Source organism: Lutra lutra, chromosome 10, assembly GCF_902655055.1.
Source record: "Lutra lutra chromosome 10, mLutLut1.2, whole genome shotgun sequence".
In the NCBI taxonomy this organism is placed as follows: domain Eukaryota; kingdom Metazoa; phylum Chordata; class Mammalia; order Carnivora; family Mustelidae; genus Lutra; species Lutra lutra.
In genome coordinates this window covers 64,256,216-64,282,923 of record NC_062287.1, presented here as the reverse complement: position 1 = coordinate 64,282,923, position 26,708 = coordinate 64,256,216, and the positions used below count along the sequence as shown (strand labels likewise).

At 44.5% G+C, this 26,708-nt stretch overlaps 1 protein-coding gene across 8 annotated transcripts in view; it reads left to right on the top strand.

Annotated features, from left to right (window-relative positions):
- DENND2B (DENN domain containing 2B) overlaps positions 1–26,708 on the top strand; it is a 148,299-nt gene that overhangs the window by 70,905 nt on the left and 50,686 nt on the right. The window contains exon 1 of one of the 8 annotated variants that reach the window (XM_047691164.1): positions 12,799–12,993. The exons of the other annotated variants lie outside the window; for them this stretch is intronic. The gene's annotated coding sequence lies outside the window, so the exon portion shown is untranslated. Of the gene's footprint in view, positions 1–12,798; positions 12,994–26,708 lie in introns of those variants that run through there. 8 annotated transcript variants of the gene reach the window in all.

Sequence of the window (26,708 nt, the reverse complement as noted above, 5' to 3'; positions counted from 1 at the left end):
GAAAAAGGAAACACGGAGAATGCTCTTGGCAGAGGTAGGAGCAGAGGGATTGGAGAGCATGGTGACCCTGAGGGGAGGGTTTTATTTTCATCAAGTGAGGCCAGTCCTTTTCCTCCATACCTCCCAGGGCTGAGCCTCAGTTGGATATGGGAAAACATGTGGGCATGATATTTGCCATTCTTCCTGCCTTGGGACCTTGAGTCATAGTCTAACTCTTCATCTCAAATTGCCTCCTGTCTCATTCTGTCCAACTATTGTTTGTCCATTAAGGTCTTGCTCACATTTCGTCTCCCACAGAAAACTTATCCTGAGCTACTCTAGCCCCTCTGCTCCTGCCCATTGTACTTGAGAGTACTTTTACTCTGTATCTCACATTTGAATCATTTCCTACTGTTATCCTGTCTCCCTAAGTTAGTCTGTGAGCTCCTTGAGTGTACGAATCACATCTCATGGCTTTTTTTTTTTCCTATGCTGAAAACAAAGCAGTGATCAGTAATTACCATTGCTTTTATGGAGGAGCCTGATACTAGAACTTGGAAGATTATCAGTAGCAGAAGAATTGAAGATGGGAAACTTGGTCATGGGCTGGTTCTCCAGAGTTTGGTTCTGGAGAGGCAATGCCTGTTCATCGTTACAATTGCCTAGGGTACAAAAGAAGAGAGTGGGTTTCCTGAATTCTGGCTTTTGAAACTCTGAGTTCAAATATGCTCAGCATCCAGGCAGGTAAGGGACCGAGGTTTTCAGGGCCTGGCCTCCAGGGAAGAAGAGGGAGGGCTAATGGCTGGGGCCCCACATAGCAGTGGCCAGCTTGGGGTAAGCTGGCACCATGCCAGTTCCCCTCATCTGTAGGAGCTGTAGGCACACGTGGTAGATTGGAGCTTGAAGGATCCTTCACCAGCCTCTTTCCCGAGCTGGAAACAGGACAGGGAGCAGCAAGCCAGTTGGCTGACTTGCCTTTTCTGCCTTAAAGTACTTTGTTTCTGTTGCTAGCAACAGACATGGGTAGTGTAAATAAAACACAGACACACAGGCACATAGACACATATGTAGAGACTGAAAATTTGAGTTGTCAGGGGCAGGAGGAGGGGCTGAGGTGGAAGGGGACTGAAAACGTGTAGCTAAGTTTTCTGAGATACTGAGTGTGCTGGATCCTCCTCTAGCCTTTGGCGATAGGGTAGCTGAGTGGGGGCGCCTGGGCTCTCGAGTAGGGTTAGATACTGCCTGGATACCACAGGTGTCGAAGACGGTGCTTGTTAACACTTGGATGCAGAGCTTCCCCCAGGCAGACATTCCTCTGAGGGAAATCCTGCTGATCTGAAGGCTGCTGGCAGCTTCTTCCTATCTGTCCTGCCTTTCTTTTATGGCCTTTTGCTCACTGATCCCTTGTGATGCTACATGTGGTGTACATTGATGGGCAGAGGCTGGGGCATTTCTGGTGGTCTTGACCTGTTAAAGCCCCCCAGGGTCTGCACACTTAAACATGTGCCTAGTGTTTTGGATAATGTCCCGAAAGCTGTAATCTTCCCTAGCATGGACTGAGACCCATTCAGCCTTGCTGGGGAGGGTAGTCCTACCAGCAGGATGCTGAATGGTTAGTGCCATAAGAACTAACAATTGAGTCTCATGTGAGATGAGCTTTTTAGAGACTTGAGTTCCATATAGACTGGGAGGAGGGTAGGTAATGAGGAAGACTGTGAGTCTCCGTTGCTGGAAATGTAACTAGGGGTGGGTTAGGTGTTCTCTCTTCCTTTATTCCTGGGTCCAAAAGGCATCTAAGATTACATCTGGAGAACATTTTCTGTTTCTGTTCAGGGGGGAAAAAAAGAGACTGCAATGATATGGTATGTCTCATGGAGTTACTGCATTTGTTCCTATAGGAGTTAAAGGTTCAAGGTACATGTGCATGGGTTACCCATTTTTTAATTTAGAAGGTCTGTAATATTATCCCTATAATAACAGCAGTCTGACTTATATACTGATAGCCTTTCTTGAATAGGAGAGAGAGGAATAGAGTTAATGTCAGGGTCTGAGGATTGCACATGACCCTGGAGTGGCTGCAAGGGCTTGCCTCCCATGCGACCTCTATCAATGGTGTAGTCACAGTGGTGCAAAGTCTGGGAGCTCTTGATGAGACTTGGTCACCTTCTCTCCATTCCCTGGTTTAGGTGGCGTAGTTGACTAGGGCTGTTATTGAATGGGTGGGATTCAGTCCACCTCTGAAGTTGATAAAACTCCAAAACAAGAGGTAGTACTCCTCCAAGTGGTCAGAGAGAATGCTGGTTCTTGTAATAAACTATGTTCTAGACCACCAAGCCTGGCTGGCTTCGTGGAGAGGCTTAAGGGGGAGGCATGAAGACCTCATAGAACTGGACTTTATCTCTCACTCCCGTCTCCTCCCCAACAATTATCACAACAAGTTGCCAGTGAAGTTTGGTTGTTGACTTCCCTACCTGCACAGTTCAAGTGGGCAGGGAGGTTGATGCTGAAGCCCCTCCCACCAGTTAACCGCATGGAGGGCTGTGTTGTTTTCGTACTGTGTCCTCAGTGTCTGGCCTCCCGCCTGGCACAGAGGAACTGCATGGTCATTGTTTATGGATTGAATGGTTTCCCAACCTAAGCTCGTGAGGGATGTTAGACTGGGCCTTGAAGTTTGGATAGGATTTGGATGATAACAGAGAGGAAGGAAAGTACTCCAGGCTGGAAGTGGTTTGAGCACAAAGATATGGAGGCAGAAATGGACATGTTTTGCAGCAGGAAGTATTCTGCCTGGAGAGAGAAGTATATTTGTATGTGTGTCTCTGTGCAGGTCTGGGTGTCTTTGTGTGGAGGGGAATGGAGGGTGTGGTGGTATGATGTGGGATGGTTGAAGGGGAGAAAGGAAGACGAGAGAAGTGTGATAGTTTGGTAGCCTTTGATAGGGTTCAGGAGAACCTGGAGGAATCTGGGTCTGGTATGATTGGCAGTTAAGGAGCCCAGAGGAAGGACATAGTGATATTGATGTTCTAGGATGCTTAGTCTGTCATTTATGAGCAGAGAGGACTGGACATGGAAGAATAAAGGGAAACTAGTAATGATAATAGTAATACTTCATATTTATTTAGTGCGAGGTGATAAGCTAGAGAAAAATTGCACGGAAGATGACATAGTTAGCCTCTTAATATTTAGCTATATTTGGCTTTTATTTGGTTAAATAAGAAATGGCTCCAAGGACATCTTCTTCCTGGGCTCTGCTTCTCAAAATGCGTCCTTGAATCTGCTGGAGCTGGTGCTGTTATCTGGCTCAGCTGGGCTGCTGAGTTTCTGTATGCTCTCTGCCAGGAACTAATGTCCTTTGGCCTCAGCTAGGGTGTGTCCCCAATCCAGCCATCTGGAAGGTCAGAGAAATTAGCCACTAGAATGTGCCCATTAGTGTGACGAGGGGTTACAACCTGTCACTGGAATCTTCAGCCTGGGAACTGCTTCTCTCACAGGGCTTTTCCAAGTTGGAACAGGCTAGCTGTTCTAGCACTGACTGCTCCCTTATTTGGACACTAAATTTTCAGGGTGAGACTGAACTTCTGCTTTGGTTTAGGAGAGTTTTTAAAGGATCTGATATTCTTGTGAGTGCTTTTCAGAGATAACGTGACATTAGAGCCATACCTTTCTTCACCTGATTCTTTCCTTGGCCTCTAGCCCATCCACTCACAAGACCAGGGTGGGGTACTGTCCACTTACCTCAGTCTTCCTAGGGGAAAAACTAGAGAACACATCATGAAGCCGAGAGTCAGGGTGGCTGAGGCTCAAGAGTCTGGCACCAGGGCTTTTGGGGGTGACTTCATGCCCAGTGCTGGGGCTTATCTCCTGGCTTTGGGGAACTTACTCTGTGCATCGGCTTGGTGGATTTGTAGTTTATTAGCCCAGCTTCATGGGGTGACCGGCCAAGGTGGGGAGCAAGGTACAAGGGAGAGGTGTTGGGGGTGGGGGTGGTGAATGGTGGTGGATGGTCATGGTGGGTGGTGTGGTGCTGCTGAGGGTGAGGAATCTTTCGTGGTAACTTTGAGAACACGCTTCTTTCCTGCCCACACCCCACCGTGGAAAGCTAATTATACTGAAGCCCTACCCCCGCAACTTCTGCCTTTCCTTGTGGTTGACCTCTGTGAGCCTCAGGAATCTAGCTTCTAATGGTGACGTTGGATCCTCCTGGAAGAAGGAAAGCAGGAAGGAGAAGAACACGTTTCCAGTGGTGTGCTTTCACTAGTTGGAACTCGCTGTGGGGCAGCCGTCAGCCCTTTGGGCGATTACTATGGGCTTAAAGTGTGATGCTGGATTTGAAGAGGCTGTAACTCGTAGAGACAGGTCTGACTGTGGAGGGGAGGCAGGGCCTCTCACCCAACCCCAGGTGAAGGCTAACTGCACTGAGAAACGGTTCCTGCCTGGAAGGAAAGCACCTCAGGCGGCGGTAAATTCTTTTTGTGCAATCCCTCACTTCACCTGCATGACCACACTTCATGGTGGGAACTGTCATTTCCATTTAATTGAGGAGGAAACCAAAATTTCGGGAGGTTGGGTAATTCCCAGCTAGTAGAGGCAGAGCTGGAATTTATATCCAAGATCACTCTTTTCCATTATTCCTTATAGAGGAAACCATGACAAGCCATTTATTTTAATACACTTTTTAATTTTAGAATAGTTATAGATTTACACAAAAGTTGTAAAGATAGTACAGAGAGTTCCTGTAGACCCTGCAAGCCATTAGTTTTTTTTTTTTCTTCCCCTACTGGTCCATTTTATGAGGATTCATGGAGTGGGAGAGGGGGAGTACAGATTTGGAGTAAGGACATATTTTCCAAAGATCTTAACTTGGAGATTTTTCAGCTAAGAGTTCTGAAAGTCCCATCAGAGTACATTGTTTCTTCCCCAGTTCCACTGTATCTCAGCTCTGCTGCACTAGGCTAGACCTGGCTTTGACATCTGGTTTCAGAGTCAAATACCCTAATTTCTGATGCTCTCAGTAGAATCAGATAGCAGCAGAGCTTTGGAGTTAGGGAAGGCAGGTCACTGTGGGGATGGTCCCTAGCAGCTTGGCTCCTGGACATTCTTCTGTCTGAGAAGAAGGGAGTGTTAATAGTTTGAGCTGATGTTTCATGACCTGGAGCAAGAGCCCTCCTGAGGGACACAGGAAACCTCAGTGTGGTGAGACCTGTTTGCTTGGATGCTCTCTTGAGTCTGTCCTTGCATAGTGCGGAGTATCTCGTATCCGTCGCTTCTCCGGGCCCAGGCCTCAGTCTGCGAGCAGGCAGGCTGGCTGTGGGCAGGATAATGTCCGTGGGCAGCTGGTGTGCTTTGTTTGGGGCCCCAGGGACGTTCTCCATTTAAGGGAAAGGGGTCTGCAGTCTCCTTGGCTCTGGGTGTGAATGGGCTGGCCCAGAGTTTGCTCATGGCCTTTGCTGGATGTGCTTTTTCAATGAGATCATTTCAGAATTACATTCCTATGAAATTATATTTCACTCAGGACGTGAAACTGGATTTGTGTAAAAGCATTGGCACTAAAACTCAGGGCTCAGAGCAGGGCAGAAATGAAGATAGGGATAAACAGCTCTTCTTTAGAAGGAGAGACAGAAAGAGAGAGAAAACAGTTGTTAAAGGATTTTGTATTGAGATTTGGTACACTGTGAGCATCCCTGGGGAGTCGGGATGGCCCCTCAGACCCTGGAAAGGCAGATTTGATGTTTGTTGTCCCAGCTGCCTGCCACTCCCAGGCAGTATGGGTTCACCCTCTCACACTGTCCTCTCTCATAGCTTGTTCTGTTTCTGTCTCTGTCTCTCACGCGCACATACACACACACAGCCCTTCCATGCTGACATTATTATTGTACTCTGTATGATTCTGATTTGTATCTCTGTGTAAATACTGTTCTCTCCTCTCAGAATGCCCTTCTCTCCCCTTGTCTGCCTAGGAAACTTTGGTCACTCACTAAAACTCATGTTGGCATTGCCTTTTCTGAACTCTGTGGTGCTGCCTTGAGACCAAGTATTTTCCGGGACCTCTGTGCTGTCATCCCCCTGTGCATCCCACTCCATTGAACTTCTTATCCGCTGTATCTGGAGAGCAAGGACATTTTCCCCGGGACCCTGTACTGTGCTTCATAAAGAGCAGGTGCTCAGTAAATGATTGTTGAAGGAAGGAAGCAAACGAATGAGGACTTGGATGCAAGCCAAAGTTGGGCACTGAAGGCAGGGTGAGCCACAGAGTGGTGGCTCGCTCAGCATAAGTAATGTCAGAGACCCCAAGACTGGAGAGTCAGATTTGTGGAAAAGGTGATGCATGTGTGTGCACACAAAAATACGGGGAAGTTTGAGGATTGGTAAGATAGAGAGCCCAGTGAGTTCTAAGTTCCATGAGCAAATTATGAAGATTGGGTCTGAACTCAGGGTTAGATGACACCGCTTCCTAAGTGATCTGTGTGAAGCCACAGCGGGATGGGGAGGAAAGAGCTCTAGATTTGGAATTGGGGGTTCTAGTGGTGCTGCTGATAATACTGATACAGCAGCATCGATAAAGTAACATAACGAAGCAACATAGTCTTTACTGTGGACCAGATACCATTCCAGGTAATTTTCATACGTGAGTCCATTTATCCTGTGAGGCAGCTACAGTATTAACTGTTGCCATATGAAGAACTGAGGTCACACAGCTACAAAGGAGTTCTAGACCTGGTTCTGCACTTACTGCTTGAGTGACCTTGGGGCAAGACCAGCCTCCCCGCTCCTTAGTCTCCTTGTAAAATGGAGAAAATACTGGTGCCTGGCTGGCTTTGTCTGGAGAGCATGTGACTCTTGATCTTGGGGTAGTGAGTTTAAGTCCCTCGTTGGGTGTAGAGACTACTAAAAAAAGAATGGAGAAAGTACCTATTGCATTCAAGCTCTGAGGCTTGTTTGGTAGGCTCCACTGAGATAACATGTGAAAGTGGTTTTGGGAAGTATAAAGCACTCCACAGTACCATGGGGCCAATGCTGGAGAAGAAGGGAAACTTGCACAGTAATTGTGGTTTAGATATTGGGCTCGTACTTAATATGTATGCCCCACAACTGTGGGGCCACAATTGTATTTCATGGCTCCTTTGGGCTACATCTTTGATTATATTTAGAATTGGGATTCAAGCTGTCATTAATGAATCAAGAAACCAGTTTTTATTGGAGCCAAATGTATATATGAATAGTCGTTAGAAGCAGATTCTTCGGGCTTCTTCCTTCCTAGTCAGGGAAGTAGTGTGGAAGCAGGGTGGTGGACATTTGCATGGGGGAGAATTACTCTCTCGGGTCCTGAGGAGCCCTGAGACCACTTGAGCCAGTGGTAGAGAGGCTGGGTCAGAGAAGAGGCCTGTGTCAACTCCAAGAGCCCAGCTGCCCAGCAGTGACTGCAGGAATCTGTGGGCTGGTGGATGTGACCTATTTTTGCTCAGGTGAGAAATTTGTGGGGAGTTTTAGAAATTGATTTACGTCACCGTTGCCTTGATAATGGAGACTGTGTCCAAGAAGGTGGTCCTTTTTGTGGGCATTGGGCCGTGAAGGTGCTGATGCTTGGGCTTGGGATGAGCTGTGCTGAGCCAGGCAGTAGATAGGGAAGAGGGGTGAAGGGGATGGAGGAGGCGTATCTCCATGTGCAGCCAAGGAAGAGCAGTGTGGCCCTGCTGAAGCCTGGTGTTAACGGTATTCTCTGCATGTCCTTAGAGCCAAGCAGCCTCCTCCATGAGGCCTGAGCTTGGAGTGCCTCCAGCCTGATAGCTGCCTGGATGGGCCCTGATGCCTGTGTGCATAATTATAGGTCACTGAGCAGAACCACTAGTCAGCTACATCCCTCAAAAATGCCTAATTGTAGGCTACACGTATGAAAATATACAAGAGATTAGACGCATGTCATACCTCATTACAAAGAGCAATGGCATGAGTCAGATGTGACTTGGGTGGTTGTTAGTATATGAGAGCTGCTTGATGAGCTTGCTGGCTGGCCCAGAAGGACGAAGGAGGTGTATTCCCTGTGCTTCCCTTAAGAAGACTGGTTACTTAGGGAAAAGGGAGAGAGTAAACGCTGGGGCCATTGCTTGCTCTTTATATCCGCACTTATACATAAATGAGTGTGGCTGCCTAAAGGTGGATCTGATTCCTCTTTGGGAACTGTCTCCAGCACCAGTTTATAAACCACATTGGAAAATGTCACATTTAAGTCCCAGGACCCTTGGCATTTGTGAGTCTTTAACATTCCTGGATTTAACCATTTCTGACACTCCTGAAGTACTGTGAAATATAGTAGTTTGTAGATGGTGGATCATCAACCTTAAAGATAAAACTTACCTTACCAGCAAATGAGGTTTATTCAGGAATAGCAGAGAATTGCAGTTTAAGACAAGCAAGGTATGGCAAAACCATAGGCAATTCCAAAGAACAAAGGAGAGGAACTTTTTTTTTTTTTTTTTTGGAGAGAGAGTCTGTGTGAGAGAGTGCATGGAGTGGGGGTCTGTGTGATGGGGGAAGGGCAGAGGGAGAGGGAGAGAGAATCTTTAGTCTCCATGCCCAGCTCCATCTCACAACCCTGAGATCATGACTTGAGCTGTAATCAAGACTTGGAGGCTTCACAGACTAAGCTACCCAGGAGCCGGGATGTTCTTTTCTTGAGGGAAAGGGGAAGTTGGGCAGGACTGCTAGAGACAAAAAGCCTGTTGGAGTCAACTGAGGATTTCAGAATGTAGTGGCTTTTTATTGGCTCAATTGTGACAGCCTCTTACTGGCTGGGCTGTTGCTGGGGGCAGAGAAAACCTTTCTTCCTGCTGGGACAGGAAAGTAGCTAAAGTAGTATAGACTTCTGTTGGGCCTGCAGTTGTGAGGGCTCCCACTTCTGGCCTCCTGACTCCATTTGAAATTAGGTTTCTTTCTCTTAATTTTCACCCTGAGGTGAGTTTGAAGCATGGTGCAGCAAGGACTCAGGAGAGCAGGGTACTTTGTTGTAAGTCATCTCTCTTTGTGCCCAGCGTTGACATATCTGCTGAGCTCTGTAGACCTCCATTCAGAATGATCTTTGCGTTTATGAGGAAGGTAAAATGGGTTAGGATAGGGATTTTTTTTTTAAAGATTTTATTTATTTATTTGAAAGAGATTACAAGTAGGCAGGGAGGCAGGCAGAGAGAGAGAGAGGGAAGCAGGTTCCCTGCTGAGCAGAGAGCCTGATGCGGGGCTTGATCCCAGGACCCTGAGGTCATGACCTGAGCTGAAGGCAGAGGCTTTAACCCACTGAGCCACCCAGGCGCCCCTGGATAAGGACTCTTTTTTTTTTTTTTTTTTTTTAATTTTTAAAAAGCTTTTTCAGTATTTGGGACACCTGAGTGTCTCAGTCCATTAAGCCACTGCCTTTGGCTCAGGTTATGATCCTAGGGTCCTGGGATTGAGTCCTATATCAGGCTCCTTGCTCAGCAGGGAGCCTGCTTCTCTCTCTGCCTCTGCCTGCCACTCTGCCTGCTTGTGCGTGCACGCACTCTCTCTCTGACAATTAATAAATAAATAAAATCTTTACAAAAATTTGTTTTTTTCAGTGTTCCAAGATTCATGGTTTATGCACCACACCCAGTGCTCCATGCAATACATACCCTCCTTAATACCCACCACCAGGCTCGCCCATCCCCCAACCACCCCCCTAAATCCTCAGTTTGTTTCTCAGAGTCCACAGGTTCTCACACTTCATCTCCTCCCTCTGATTTCCCCCAATTCACTTTTCCTTTCCTTCTAATGTCTTCCATGTTATTCCTTAGGCTCCATAGGTAAGTGAGACCATATGATAATTGACTTTCTCTTCTTATTTCACTCAACATAATCTCCTCCAGTCCTGTCCAGGTTGATACAAAAGCTGGGTTTTCATCCTTTCTGATGGAGGCATAATATTCCATTGTATGTATGGACCATATCTTTATCTATTTGTCTTTTGAAGGGCATCTTGGCTCTTTCCATAGTTTGGTGATTGTGGCATTTGCTGCTGTGAACATTGGGGTACAGATGGCCCTTCTTTTCACTACATCTGTATCTTTGGGGTAAATACCCAGTAGTACAATTGCAGGGTCATAGGGTAGCTCTATTTTTAATTTCTTGAGGAATTTCCACACTGTTTACCAAATTGGTTGCACCAACTTACATTCCCGCCAACAGTGTAAGAGGGTTCCCCTTTCTCCACATTCTCTCCAACATTTGTTGTTTCCTGTCTTGTTAATTTTGGCCATTCTAACTGGTAAGGTGGTACCTCAATGTGGTTTTGATTTGAATCTCTCTGATGGCTAATGATGATGAACATTTTTTCATGTGTGTGTTAGCCATTGGTATGTCTTCCCTGCGGAAGTGTCTGTTCATGTCTTCTGTCCATTTTTTGACGTGACTATCTGTTTTTTGAGTGTTGAGTTTGAGGAGTTCTTTATAGATTGTGGATATCAGCCCTTTGTAGTGTTGTTTGCGAATATCTTCTCCCATTCCGTGGGTTGCCTCTTTGTTTTGTTGACTGTTTCCTTTGCTGTGCAGAAGCTTTTAGGATAAGGACTCTTAATATGAGTCTGTGGAGTAGCTTGTGAACCCCCTAAAAGGAAAACCCTAAAATAGTGGACAGAAACTTATGTTCTTACAAACTTCCCGTGGAAGTTCTTGGGGTTTATTAGATAATCACAGGTCTCTGGGACCTCCAAGTAAACAACTGCTGTACTCTAAAAAGTAGAGATTTGGGGCAGTTTCCATACGCATCCCCCTTGATATGAAGTTTCTCCAGTACACTGGCAGTTACTGTTTATTCTGACCTAAGATGGTTTTCTCTAGATCGTGGGGTTTTTTTGGTCATATGGCTCTGAATGAGTTAGCACCCTTGAAGAATGCAGATTTTCCTTCAGAGAAAATTCAAATCATGTTCCAAAGCCTCTGAGGGAAGTTTCCAAATGGGAGTTTCAGAAATGTTTTGAGAATGTATTGGAATAAACATTCAAGCCCCTAAGGACTACTTTGAAAAGGAGAATGACTGGTATATCGTGAGTCTGTGTATCATGATTGTTAAATAATCTGCTTCATTACCTGTAGTTATAACTCTCTTGCCCTTAGCAGTTGGGAACTAAGCCTACAGCCCTAGCACAAGCTAGACAAAGATGATCTTGGAATTATTTCTTTGAAAATTGGTCTGTAATAACTATGTTGTCATTCAGATGTCCTCTAGCAGGATAAATGCCCAAGGTCTATGGGGAAATTATAAACTCCTTAAGAGAAGTAAAGGCATCTGAAAATACCTCATGTTACCTAGCTGGACCATACTTACCTACTGCTGGGCTAAGGGAGCCCAGGTTCACACAGGAGCCTACTTTGTCTGGTAGGGGGGGATGGGGGCGCTTTAATAAATACCCAGCCAGTTGCTCTGGTCTGGTCTGGTCCAGCACACTGTTGTCTCTGCATGAGGCCTCTCCCTAGCTCAGAAGGCAGCCTGAGCTCAGTCTAGATTTCTAAGCTTGTTAGTAGCAGTAGAGGTGGTAGGTAGGGTTCATCTGTGGCATTTGGGGTCCTCTTTCCTCCCAGTTTCAATTTTTTTAGTCATCTCTAAAACCAAGGAATCTCAATAGGGAAGGGACCTTACATGTCCTCTGTGCTAAACTACAAAGCAGGAGGAAAGGGGAAATAGACTAACCTTTTCTACCTCATTCACTGCTGTTATTCCCCAGCATCTTAATTGAGTGGCATGGATTAAAAAAATACCTTTCGGAAGAGTGAGCCCCTGTGAACACCACAACTTCCATAGACCATTGCTTATAGCTTCATTTGTTTATTTATTTGACAGCTATTAATAAGCACCTACTGTGTGATATTTACCCTAAGTGAACAAGACAGTCCTTGTCCTCAAGAGCATAGTCTCAATGAAGAAATTGGGAATTAGAAAGAACTTATAGTCTTTAATTGGAATTTAGGAATAAAAAATTCTCCCTCATTTTGTCCATTCTAGATCTTCTCATGTCTGAGGTCTCTTTGGGGGCCATAGAAAACACATATAATCCCTTTTTCACATGAGAGCCTTTCAGAATTCTCAAGGCAATTACCCTCTTCCTCCATCCTGTCTTGTCTTCTCCAGGGTAAACATTCTCCATTCCTTTAGTCATTTGTCCCGTGACATGCCTCTGAGTGCCCCTTCCATCCTGATCGCTATCCTCAGGATTCAGTCCAAACCAGGTCTGTCCCTTTGACAGCGTGGAGTCCAGAACTCAACACAGTATCCCAAACATTAAGTTCCAGAGACCATTCCAGCCTGGAACCTTTCTGCATTTCCACTTTTCTCTGCTTGCTCTGGGCCCCGGGCGACGGGTGATGGGAAGAGAAGGTCCTGGACTTGGCCAGACTGAGAACATCTTCATATTTGGCTGGCTAATCCTAAAAGTGAAAACTCCTTTCTTTTGTCTCCTTTTTGCCTTCACCCCTCACCCCTACCGCTCTCCAGTTGATATAGACAGTCTGCATACAGCCTTGCTGCCAGCAGTTTGCCTTTCCTTTTCTGAGTCACTGCTCTTCATTTACAGGGAAATTAGCATGAAAAAGCAAATTCCAGTTCTGTAACTTTATTCTGTTCCAACCCTTTGTCCCATTCTGTATCCCAACCCCCCACCCCAAATGACAAAAGTTGAGTCTTGTGACATCACCATGGTTAGCTGTTGTATCAGCTGCAGTGATGTCACCAACTGAGGATTATGACTTCAGGGAAGAATGGAGGGAGGGAGTAGAGCAGGCAAGAGACTCCTTGGGAACAAAGGAGTTATTTTCATGCAAATCTTCACCCAAAAAGCCCAGCTGGTCTTTCTGTGGATGGGCTGTCTGTCAGTGAAGCCCTCACTCAGATTCCCATTGCTCCCTCTCTCTGTGGATTAATGGTTTGATTTGTGGACATTGCCAAGTCCGAGCATGTGTGGAAGTCCCCTGCCAGCCTGGCTGGCTTCTGGGCTGGCTTTGGGTTTTGTTCACGAGGTCAGTGCTGAATAGAGGTTTTTAGGGAGGGAGTTCAGAGGAGATCCTGGGAGCCTGGGGTGAAGCTGGCACAGATGTGCCCTGGCTCTTAGCTGAGAGGGAGCTGGTGTGCAACCACTTCTCTTCAGGCATGGGATGGGGTGGGGGTGGGGGGCAGCTGTTCTGTCAGCCGCTCTGTGCCCAAGTGTGCCCTTCATAGACCTGAGTGTTTGCTGCCTGCCTCCTTCTGGGACCGGGTTGGGCCCGCCCTGGGAACTCCTCCTTGGCTCCTTGATGCCGAGACGTAGAAACGCCTGCTGCCGAGCTTCCCAGACTTTCTCAGTTCCTGGGCCCGTGGCGTTTCAGTAATGTTTTTCACAGTGTCCATTGGCCAAAAGAAACACCCAAGCTTCGTTTGTGAAGCATTTAGGTCTAAACCATGTAGTAAGAGCTTATATCCTAACAACTGAGTCGTCATTTGAAAAAATATATACATATAAATTGAAAGGAAAAATATTTGTATTTCATTCTTAAATTATCACAGTTACTAACTAATGGGATGGACTGGGCCCTATACAACATCTCACTTCTTTGTATGGGGACAGATGGAGGCTATGCTTGCAATGAACATAGCATACTGTAGGAACTTGTAGAATCACTATGTTGTACACTGGAAATGCAACATTTTACTGTAGTAAAAAAAGAAAAGACATCTTGGAATCAGAGTGAGTATTGCCATCCTCATTTCGTGTTCTATATTGCTTTGCACAGGGTACTTGCTTTTTGTCAAGTACTGATAACCCAGTTTTGCAAAGAAGTGACATCACTGAAAATAATGTAGTGCAATATGATGTTAAAAGTGTGAATTTGTGGGGTGTCCAACAAATGTTAAATACTGCTCTGTTTCCCTCAAAGAATTAAAATATTTTGCAGCACCCCCGTGAATTCATTGTAGTGCTCTAGGGTCCCACAGCACACAGTTTGAGAACCACAGACCAGCAATCAACAAGTAGCACTTGCTTTGTTTAAAGGAGGAAAAAGAAGCAAATTGTGTCCCCATCATGACTCTGAAAGAAATTGGACAGACAGATGGGTGGACAGAGTCCCCATACCTGCCGTCTCTGCTCCAGTGTGACTGCATTTTTAGGGGAAGCCCTTTCTTTGACCAGGGTCTGTGTTTGTGAGAGCTTCCATCTCTCCATCTCTAGGTGGGGAAGAATGATGAAGAGAAAAGTTCTAAAGAGCAGCACTAGAGGAGCATTTCTGATATTTATTTTGTGTTGATTCCAGGCCCTCTGAACTTAAAGAAAAATGAGGTTTTAACACCAAGAGTTTGAGGGGGACCATATGTGGGACCTCTGCTAATATCCTTTTCTAACTCTATCCAGATAAGCTGGGCTGCAGGGGTATACTTGGGATGAAGGATGGCTTCCTGCCACAAGAGATGACAAATACCAAGGGACAGACATGCTCTGGTATCAATGATAGAACTCAGTGCCAAACTCTCTAGACTCCGGTGTCTGCCACTTTCTATGAGACCCTGGGCAAATTTCTTAATCTGAGCTTCAGTCTTCATCCATAAAATAGAAATACTGACAGCTAGGTTAAATGAGATAAATGCATGGGGCGCCTGGGTGGCTCAGTCAGTTAAGTGTCTGACTTGGGCTCAGGTCTTGATCTCAGGGTCCTAGGATTGAGCCAAGGGTCAGGCTTCCTGCTCAGCGGGTAGTCTGCTTCTCCCTCTCCCCTTAACCCTCCCCCAACTTGTGCTCTGTCTCTCTCTGTTAAATAAATAAATAAAATCTTCAAAAAAAAAAAAAAAAAAAAGATAAATGCATGCATGGAGCCAGCAGAGCCTGACAGTATATGTGTACTTTCTTCTACTACCTTCCAAAATTGAGAAAGGGCTGTTCTCCAAAGAGAAATCCAACCCTATAGATCTGGCCAAGAACTGTAGTATGAGAGTGACTCTGTTTCTTCTTGGTAACTTTGTATATCTGATGTTCCCAGATCTGCTGAGCCCTGTAACGTGTGTACCCACTGTGTAGGTCCCTTTCTTACTCTCTAAATGGCATTTTAAAAATGAACAGAGTTCTTGGGGTGCCTGGATGGTTCAGTCCTTAAGCGTCTGCCTTTGGCTCAGGTCATGATCCTGGAGTCCTGGGATCAAGCCCCACATCAGGCTCTCTACTCTGCTAGGAAGACTGCTTCTCCCTCTCCCACTTCCTCTGCTTGTGTTCCCTCTTGCTGTCTCTCTATCAAATAAATAAATAAAATCTTAAAACATAAAATGAACAGAGTTCTTATTTAATGTAGCTGAATTTATCAGTGTTTTTCCTTAGGTTATCATTTTTTGAGTCCTGTTGAAGAAGTCTCAGCCTACTCCAACGTCTGTCTCCTTGGCTTTTGCTTGAGGTTTTTCTTCTGCTTTCAGTGTTCCTCTTTTGCCTTCTTTATCTTTCTTTCCCAAGGCCTGCAAGACTCAACCCAGTGTCACTCCCTGTCCCCTCCGGAAGCCCTCCCTGAAATCCATTCTGTCCACCTGATTAGGTGTTTTTCTCCTTGCTCTCAGAGCTCTGTGTTCATACTACTTTCACAGTTCTTGTTACATTGTACCAAATCCTTTTCAGTCTAACTGGGGCAGGATGGCTTGCTGTTCAGAGGCAAGAGTAAAGCACAGTAGCATGGGGGCTTGGCTGGGAAGATGTTCTCAAGGGGTTTGAAGAAGTAAATGAATGGAAGCCTTGGATGCCCACACCTGTCCCTTTGCTCTGCTTTTCTGACAATATTTCCCACCCTTCCTCAACCTGTTTCCTCTTTTGATGAGCATAAAGATCTTGTGGGCAGATTGTGAATCCCTTAGCGAGTATATTCCTGATTGAGAGTTAACTACATTACAGTGCCTCAGACAGGGCTGATGAGTTGCATCCAAAACAGTAGACATCAGAAAAGGAAGGTCCTGTAATTCTTTAAGATCCACAGAAAGGACGCTTGCATTTTACAATTGGGAAATAATTGTAATCTTTGCAGAGAGCAATTTCAGCTGAGTTTTTGGGCTGAGCCACCCCTGGGCTGAATCTTTTGGCCAGTCAGAAGACTGTCCCCTTTTGAGTTTTCTGAGTGGGTATGATTTTTGCAGGTAGGTCAGACTGAACTGGGAAGACTGGTAGGATTGGAAGATGGGCCTGGATAACAGAGCCCAAAGCTATTAACCCTGCCCAGGGAGAGTCACTCTAAACTGGTGGCAAATGTTTTGTCATTCAAAAAATATTTACTGTGGAGCTATTGTGTAGCCACTGATGATACAGCTGTGAACAAAACACAAAAATCCTGGGCGCCTGGGTGGCTCAGTGGGGTAAGCCTCTGCCTTTGGCTCAGGTCATGATCTCAGGGTCCTGGGGTTGAGTCCCGCATCAGGCTCTCTGCTCAGCAGGGAACCTGCTTCCTCCTCTCTCTCTCTGCCCGCCTCTCTGCCTACTTGTGATCTCTGTCTGCCAAATAAATAAATAAAATCTTTAAAAAAAACACACACACACAAAAAAATCCTTAGCTTATATAAACATAATGAGTGGGAAAGAAAAGTAGACCATAAATGATATGGAGAAAAATAGACCAGAAAGTAGGAAATAGGAGTGCTGAGGGGCAGCAGGATGGAGGAAGGTTTTTTGTTTTTTTGTTTTTCTGTTTTTTTAAAATTTTAAGATTTATTTATTTATTTGAGAAAGAGAGAGAGCACTCATGCAAGAGAGCATTGGAGCGGAATGGGGAGTAGGAGAGGGAGAGAGAGAATCTCAGGCAGACTCCCTGCATGAGTGTGGAGCCTGATGGAGGGCTCCATGTGGGGCTCAGTCTTATGACCCTGAGATCATAACCTGAGCTGAAATCAAGAGTCTGATACTTAACCCACTGAGCCTCTCAGCTGCCCCTGTTTTTTTTTTTTTTTTTTTTTTTTTTTTAATTTTATTTTTAAGTAATCTTCACACCTGGCATGGGACTCAAACTCACAACCCCAGATCAAGAGTTGCACATTCTACTGACTGAGCTAGCCAGGCGCCTTGAGGAAGGTTTTTTGGTAAGAATTTTGTTAATACTAATTTTTTACAATGTGGTTAGGGAAGTCCTCACTAAGAAGGTGGCATCTGACCAAAGTCCTGGAGGAAGAGGGAGCAGGCTTTCTCAGGGGTGTGCCCTAGTTACAAGGCATGGCAGGTATGAAGGCCCTGAGGTAGCACTGTGCCTCATATGTTTGAGGAAGTAATAAGGGGACAGTGGGACTGGTTGGAAAGAGAAAGGGGAAGAGTAGTTGAAGTTAGGTCAAAGAAATCATGGGGCCTCAGCTGATCAGGGCCTTGTGAGTCATTGTAAAGACTTTGGCTTTTACTTGGAGTGATTGGGAGCCCTTTCAAGGTTTTCAGCAGAGAAGTGACAAGATCTGCACTAATGCCAGTGGTAGTTTATTGAGGGTGTATTGTGTTAGTTTCCATTTTCTCAGTGAAACAGGAAGCAAAATCAGCTAGAAGAATAAGGACAAGGAAAAAATTTGAAGGCTGAGAGTTGGGGGAAAGGTAACCCATTGCCTAGAGACCTCAGATGTGTTCCTCTTGGTTCTGAGTGCCCTCTGTTTTTTGTAGATGGCGTCTAGTTGGTCTCCATATTCTCGTTATAGAGGTGGGGTGTTCTCCCCATGCTACAGATAGGAGAATGGCAATATTGAGACTTGCCCAGTCCCTTTGGCCCTTACTATTTCCTAGTTGCCTTCTGAGAAAGTTGGCTTGTGGATGGTGTGTTTTTCAGAGCAGGGAGGCATCTTGCCATCAATCAGGTTGAGTTCAGCTAGATTGGAGAACGTGGGAGGGGTGAGAAGGTGGTCAAGATTCAGGATCCGGAAAGGCTTCAGATTTGAACCAAATATTTAAGAAAGAATGGGGGACGAGGACATCAAGATAGAAGGAATCGGTTGAATAAAACCAATGAACGTTCCTGATGTGTGCAGGAAATGGCAACTAGTCTGCTGTGGCTGGCTGGAGGGAAGGCGCTGGTATGAGGTAGGGGTGCAGCCTTTTAATCAACATCATGATGATGGACTCATAGGCTCCTCTCACCAAAGTGAAAGAGGGCAGTGGTTAGCCCCCAGGAGCAGGGCTCCTTGTGGGGCAAGACTTTGTTCTACTTTCTTTTTCCACATTTGCCAAGTCATTGGACAGAGTAGGCTCCGTTGTCCTGGCAGAGTTGGGTTCAGCTGCTTGCTGAGAGGCTGAGTTTGCAGACTGTGTCTGGGTTTTTAAAACTATCTTGGAAGCCACCAGATTTCCTTTGGCCTGGAATTGCCTCACAAGCCCTCACCCCTTTTCAGGCTTTCAGGAAACATTTAAACCCAGCTTTCAGCCTCCACACAATCTGTACTGAGGTGGAGAAGGACCATCTGGCAGGAAAAAGGACAAAATGGTTGAGGTTGAAAACCCAAATTTACAGGCCTCTTTGAAGAGGAGGGTTGGGAAAGAGGATGTGGGAGTGATAAATGGACAGTGAAGAGATGGAAAGAGCTTAATTTTTTTCTGATTATTATTCAACAACAACAGGAAAAAAAAAAACAAACAAAAAACCAAAAACCATCTTTTCCCGTGGCTGCTTGAGAGGATTTCAGCCTCATAAGGGGCCTGTAAAAACAAACCAGATCTCAGTTCCTCTCCACTTGACCAGGCTCATAATCCCCTTGACATTTTTGCTTGAAGGGCCTTCTGGACCTAGAATCCCAGAACCTGGGGCTGGAATGGAGAAGCTCCAAGGTATAAGGTATGTAGAAATAGTAACAGAGAAACAGGGTCTGGCATTTTGGAGGGAAGCATGGGATAGAGTGGAGAAAATCATTCCTGGCTCCCGTTCTAAAGCTTCCATTGCCCACCCACCCAGCCTCCGAGCCCACTTTGTCCCCTTTCCCTTGGAAACCCTTGCTTTTAGGCACAGTAGAGCCAAAGATAGGTTGTGCGCAGATAAGCAGTGAGAAGTGAATTGGGAATGGAGGGGAAGAGAAGGGGGATGGAGGAGGAGAAACCCATATGAATGAGATGAAAGCAGATTTCCCAGGAACAGCCTCTTCTTGTGGGTGATGTCTTGTCTGCATCACTGTTCCAGAAGGTAATAGTGACCGTTGTGAGAGGATTGACTGAAAGCCCCAAGGTGGACAAAATCAGCTGAGGGATGGGAGGAGGAAAAGGCTTGCCATTGACAGTCCAACTGGGTGGCAGCCACAGTTGGAAAACTCCCTTTTCACAGTTTTATAGCAGCTGTGACTTTGGGAAGAGGAGTGCACTTTAAAGGATACAGCCAGTGTGGAATTTCTAGGACCCCTTATCACCGTTGCTTTCAGCTCTTTAGGGATCCTCTTCTGTCATCAGTTAAAAAGTCAGTTGACATTAAGTTGAGGACCTAGGGAAGAGCTAGCTAAAACGGCCCTCTAGCTTTCTCAGCCAGGTGGGGACAGAGGGGGCCAGCATGGCAGGAGAGCGGTGTGGCTGAACATCCTAGGAATCCCAAACAGCAGAGGCTGAGCCCGTGAGTTGTTAGTCCAGGCAGAGCCAGGAAAGGGAGACACAGCCCTTGCCACCTTAGCCCAAGGCCAGGACATCTGCCAGAGAGAAGGGAAGACTCAAACACTCACACGTTTGAGAACTCTGGTTTGGGTGGTTAAAAGGAACTCATTCTAGTGATGACCCTCCCAGAAGCTGGTTAGTGCCAGTGTTGCTTGCTGGGACTTTTGAAGGAGGAAATTAAAGACCTAAGCCCTCCTCTGGGGGAGCTGCTGGTCTGTCTATTCCTTTTCTTGGCCAAGGACATGCACTGATGAAAGGTTGCAGGAGGGAGTCAGTAAGAGGGGAAGGAGGGTCTGAGCAGGTGTTCCCTGGGCTGGGGGTGTGGGTGTGCTGACCTCACCATGGTCAGACCACAGCCGTATGGAGCTGTGCAGTCTCCAGGGTCTCAGTGCACACATAGAGCTCTGTTCCCTTTCCCACCTCTTCCTTTCCTCCAGGCTGCCACTTCCACAGGGGAGATTGCTTAAGAAATTAGTGGAATGCAGTTAGCAGAAATTCTGATATGGTTTAGAGGTTTCCTTTGTCGGATATCTTGACTTCTTACCTGGACCAGTAAAGCAGAGTGCTTGGCAGGGTCTGTGTTTCCTCTACAGGGCAACTTTAACCCCAGCAGAATGGGACTCTTCCATCCAAATGCTGCTATCTGTTTCTCATCACCAAATGCTGGTTCAAATGTCTCCTCCTTCAGGGGCAAGATGTCATGTCCACAGTTAGGCCCGTGAGAAAGTATCACACAGACATTTAGAAATATCACCTAAGCAAGGGGGAACTTTTTTTGTTTTGTTTTGTCTAGGATAGGAAGGTTTATTCTTAGAGGTTGGGCATCCCTCGGAAGGTGTGCCCTTCAGAGCCTGACCTGATGGATCGCTTTCTGGACCTTCGGGAGAGCATTTGTGATCATGGGATTGGATTATAGGGAGAAGGAGTGGGAGAGAGAGAGTTGCAAGATGAAGGCTGGCCCAGGCTAAAGCTAGGAGCCTTCCAGAGGTCTTTCCTCCAGTGGCAGTAAGGAGAATAGATGGGAAGGGGGGTTTCAAATGGCTCAGAGATAGTATGCCCTGCGCTGAAATAGCCTCCTCTTCCCTGCACTACGTAGGCCCAGCTGTCCAGAGACTTCGTGTAGTTGCTCCACTGGAAGCATGTTCCTGGTACAGTACCTCTTAACCCTCCCCTACTGGGACTTAGTCTAGGGCTACAGCACTCACCTGCTGATGGAGAGTCAGCTGGCCAGTGGCAGGCACCGGGTGGGGAGGGACAGCTATAAGTTGGAGAGAGCTTGCTGCATCTAAATGGGCCCCTTTTACTCAGTCTAGTCAGCTGTGGCCACGCAGAAATGCAGACAGTGACATCAGATTTTCTAATTTTTCAAGAGAAAGGCCAGTCTGACTTTTTATTTGTATTTTATTTGTACCTACCCACTTTTTAAAATGTTTGGTAACTAATTCAAATTTCTTAAAAATAAAGGGAAGGCCAGATGAGACCTATTTTTGCTCTTACAAACCATCAGCAATGTCTTCAGGTATAAACTCTTTCTCCTAGGAGTCAAAAGTGAGGAGAAAGTGCAGAAGGCAGATGTTAGCTACGGAGGTGGGTGGCAGGAAGAGTTGCTCTGAGATACAGGAGTATTGAGCACCAGAAAATTGAGGAACTGTTTAGAGGAGACATTGATAATGCTTTCACCGGACCGCATGTTGGACCTGCTCTCTGTCGTTGAAGGTCGGTGGTTCCTGTGCAGGTTGGAAGAAGCTGAGGGGTGGGAGGAGGATAAGGGACTAAATGAATATCCATCTTTTATTTGCTTGCAGCTGGGAAACCTTAGGAAGATGGTCAGTAGTGACCTTTGTACCTTTCCAAGTCCTCAGAAAGCAGTAGGACACAAGCTTTTACCCTTACAGGTATATAAACTAGCTTAAAATGCAAATTTCTAGGCCCTATTCCTATAGATTTCCATTCAGGAAGTAGAGGTGGGTCCTGGGACTCTATTTTTAATAAGTGCCCCTTTGATGTGAAGGAGGGTAAGTAGATAGCAGAGTCAGACAGAGCTGTGCCCACATTCCTGCCCTGTTCGTTCACTAGGTGAGTGATCTTGGACCATTCAATCTCTCTGAACCTAAATTTCCTGATTAGAAAACTTGTCCTGGAGAGCGGTGAGAGCTGAATTAGAAGATGATTAGAGGTAATACAGAGTCCTGGCTCCAAGCTGGGGCACTGGTGCAGGCTACCTGGCTCAAATTCCTGCTGGGCCACTTTCTAGCCTAGTGACTCAAGGCAAGCTGTTTAAGTGCTCTGTACCCTGATTTTCTTGGTAACATGTAAATAATATTATCTACTTCTTAGGGTTGTTCCTAGGATGAAGTGATTTAATATATGTGAAGTGCTTATAACTTCAGCTGTTACAGAAAGAATTTAGGAACATGTCTTAATAAATGTACCTTTGCCTTTCCCGAGTTCCTCTACCATGGGTAACCAATAGGTTAAGGCCTACCTCAAATGTCACCTCCTTATGAGGCATTCCCGGGGTCCAGTTTTTACCTGACTCTTCTCCCTTTATAGTTATATCCTCCGAGGGCAGAGACCGTGTCTGAATGTTTTTATATCCTTTGCACAGTGCTTGCATAGAGCAAATGTATTGAATGACAGTAGTAACAGGAGTTTAAAGATGACTCAAGGCCGGGAATGGACTGGTTGTTTTCCAAATACCTCGAGCAGCATGACCTGGAAGAAAAACCATTTATTAAGCTTCTGTGCCAGACAATCACATGAGGTAGATCATGTTATTATTATTGCTCTTAGGGTGAGAAAGTTGAGTCTTTGAAACTCACTTGTGCAATGTCACTTAACTACCAGTTGGTGGAGGCAGGGTTAGAATTAGTTATCTGACCCCAAGTTAGGTGTTCTTCCTGCTGCACCTCAAGTACCTGGGTTAGTGGTTTCTTTGTCTCGTCTCAATGCAGAGTTTGTAGAACAATTTTAGGAGTACCTTATTATAGTCCTTTTTCTGGACAGTCCTAACTCTTCAGATGGTTGTCTATAATTTGTCAGAGTTGGGTTTTTGAGCTACTCATGACTGGTGATAGATGCTAACTGAACAATTTCATTTTCTAAACATGAAGTTTCTGCCTGGACTTTGCATCGAAGGGCCTGAGAACTAACAAAACAGCCTCTCAGCCCCCTTCTCTGCTCCATTCCCAATGGGTATTTCCTCTACTGGGAGTATCTTCTCTCCGTGCAGCCAGGCTAGCTGAGATGTCAAACTGAAAGCCTAGCTGAGAGCCTGGAGTTGCTCTTAGGGCTCTGGAAGAAGCAATGTCCCCCAGGAAGCCATCCATGTGCAGTGTGCAAGTCTCAGCTTCAGGTGTAAAGGGTTATCCTGGTCCTTAGTTTCTCAAGCCCCTAGATTATTCCCTGATCTCACAGACCTGGCCTAGAGAGAGCAGGTGGGAGGAAGGATGACAAGTTGGCATCTCTCTTCTTCTGACAGAATGGGCCTGTCTGGGGTTTTCGGCGGGGCCTGCCCAACATGCCTGAACTCCAAGGCTACTTTTTTGAGAATAGCAGCTGTGCTCTTGCAGAAGTGTGATCAAGAATCCTTGCCATGGGCCTCGTAGAAATTTTGATCCACTCCTCTCTTGGTTACCTCTTCCCAGGCTTTTTCTTCTTGGCCCAAGCAAATGTCAGAGTCATCTGTATTTTTCCTTCTTACTAAGTTGGCTCTGTGTTCTCATATTCAATGACATGAAAGCATTTCTGAGCAGTGGGCCCACCCTCCTTAGATCGGAAATTCAGGGAAAGAAAGAATATATTTTTTATCATGTTATTTTAATATCTTTCAGTTTTTGGTCTTTCCACAGATCTTCTGCCCTTTCCCTGAGGACTTGCCCTGGAGCTGCTAGAGCATGTCTAGTGTTGTTTTGATGGGTTATGATGGTTATTGTGACCATTGTTACCATGGGCACTGTGCTCCCTGAGGACCCTGAGAGCCGGCCTGGGAAAGCTTCCAGAGGCTGCCTCTCTTTTCCTTCTTCTGTTGCACACACAGCCATATGCCAAGCACTTCACTTGGCACTGGGTTGGGGCAGATAAAGATCTCATGAGAGCCAGTGTACACAGAGGCTCTGGTGGCAGGCTTGACTTCTGCTTATCCTCAGTATCATCATCATCATCGTCATCATCACTAACATGTTGTATACTTAGGTTTATAAAGATTCCCCCCCCCAACAACTAGAGAAAGCTTTTCTCTACTTTGTGAAGGATAAAAGTGAGGCTTAGGTTTGGTTTTCTTGTCACCGAGACCAATCACTTATTTGCACCAAGGTAATAAGTAAGATGGCCTCTAGGAATAAGGTCTTTTAGTGGCTGTAAATAAATCTGTTTAACTTTCCCATCCCAGTGCACTTCATTTTGGGAATGCTTGGTGTATCAATTGTGTTCTTTCTCACATCCACTCTCCAGCACACTTAAAAAATTTTTTTTGCCCTTAGGTTTTATTTTAATGGCTATATTGAGATGTAATTCACATATTATAAAAATAGCACATTTCTGTCGTTTTTAGTTTATTCACAGAGCTGTGCAACCATCACCATGATCTAATTCCAGTACTTTTTTTTTTCACCTCAAAAAGAAACCCATACTTATTGCAGCCATTCCCTCTTCTGCCACTTTCAACCCAACCTAGGCAACCACTAATTTACTTTTTGTCTCTATAGATTTGTCTATTCTGGACATTTTGTAAAAATGGCACCAGGGTTCTTGCATATTATAGAGTGTATCACTACTTCTCATTCCTTTTTATGTCTGAATAATGTTCCATTGTATGGATATACCCCATTTGGTTTATGCTTTCATCCATTGATGGACATTTAGATTGTTTCTACTCTTTGGCTATTATGAATAATGCTGTTATGAACATTTGTGTATAGGCATTTTGTGGGCACAGTGTTTTTATTTCTCTTGGATATAGACATAGGAGTGGATCATGCGAGGTCATATGGTTACTCTGTACAACTTTTCTGAACGCCGAACTGTTTTCCAAAATGGCTGCACCATTGTACATTCTCACTAGCAATAAATGAAGGTTCCAGTATCTGCACAGCCTTATTAGCATTTGTTTTTTTCTGTCTGTTTCATTATAGCCATCCTGGTGGGTGTGAGGTTATATTACTTCATTGTAGTTTGGATTTCTGTTTCCCTGATGACTGGTGATTGTTTTGTCAGCTGACTGGCCGATTTTATATCTTTGGAGAAATGCCTATTCAAATCCTTTGTCCAGTTTTTAATTGGGTTATTTGTCTTTGTTATTGAATCGAAAGAATTCTTTATACATTCTGGATACAAGCTCCTTAGCAGATATATGATTTGCAAATAATTTCCCCCCCATTTATGTCTGTCTTTTCAATTTCTTGGTGGCCTTTTTATAGCACAAACATTTTTAATTTTGATATAATGCAGTTTATGTCTTTTTTTGGTGCTGGTTCTTTTGTTATCAGATCTAAGAAACCATTGCCTAATCTCATGTTACAAAGATTTACCCCTGTTTTCTTCTAAGCTTTGGTTTTGTAATTTTTTACTCTTACATTTAGGTCGGAGATCCATTTTTACTTACTTATTTATTTATTTTTTTGTATGGTATGAGGTAAGCGTCCTAATTTACTTTTTGCATATGAATATCCAGTTGTCCTAGCATCATGGGTTGAAAAGACTTCTTTCCCTATTGAATAGTATTGGCATCCTTGTTGAAAACCAATTGACCACGAACGTTTGGGTTTATTTCTGGACTCTCAGTTTTATTCCCTTGATCTCTGTTTCTATTCTTATGTCTGTATACACTGTCTTGATTACTGTAGTTTTGTAGTATGTTTTAGAATTAGTCTGAGTTCACTAACTTTATTCTTCTTTTTCAAGATTGTTATGAATCCCTTGGATTGCCATAAAATTTTAGGACCAGTTTGTCAGTTTCTGCAGTTGATGGATATTCTGTTCAATTTATAAATCAATTTGGGGAATATTGCCATCTTAATGATTTTGAATTTTCTGATCCATGAACATGGGATGTCTATTTATTTATGTCTTCTTTAATTTCTTTCAATGATGTTTTATACTTTGCACTATACAAGGCTTACATTTCTTTTGCTAAATTTATTCCCAAGTATTTTGTAAGTATTCTTAGAAATATTAAGGTTTTTTCTGCTCTTATTAATGGAATTGTTTTTCTTGATTTCATTTTCAGATTTTTCATTGCCAGTGGTTGGAAGGAAAATTGATTTTTAAAATATTACTCTGTATCCTGCAAACTTGCCTGACTCTGTATATTAGTTTACGAGTTTTTAATGGACTCCTTTGGATTTTCTGTGTACATGAGTATATCATCTGCAAATAAGAGATAATTCTACTTCTTCATTTCCAATCTGGATGTATTCTTAAGTTTTAACCTTTTTCCTTCTTTTATTATTTTAACATGAAGTAATGTTCCTCAAAGAATAATGATATATTTGCTAACTCTGTATGGTACATGCATGGACCTTTTTCACTTTGTCAGTTTTTTTGACTTAATTTTAATGAATATTAGAAAAAATACAGCTCATAATTTTATGGTGTTGGCTCAAATGTTATTCTGTTAGAATATTCCTCCCTGAACCTTCTATTTCAAATAACAGATCTTCACTGTCCCTCTACCTTGCTTCATTTTCTTCTTTATACTACTTATCATCCTCATACATATTATACATAAATGTACAGTGATGTATCACACACATGTGACATGCGAAAGGCTTATTGTTTGTTTTTCCTGTGATGTGATCTCCCTGAGGGCAGAGACTTTGTTTCATTCTTTGTTGGATGGTGGTGTCTAGGATATAGGTGCTCAGTAAATATTTGTTGAATGACTAAATGATTAATTATATTGAACAAGGTTAAATCTTTAAGACAAGCAAGTTAGTTTCAAGTTGGTTCAAGAAAAATACTGAATAAATAGTTATTCAGGAGGTATGCAAATAGGATGAATTTGCCAAAGCTCTATGGCATGCTAGAAGTTTGGGAATCTTTAAGAAATGAGAAGAGGTAGGATGGAAATGGAGTTTTGTCATTTTCTGTGAAGTGATTAGTTATGTGTTAGCTCACAGACTCATTGCCTAGACCAGATGAGGGATC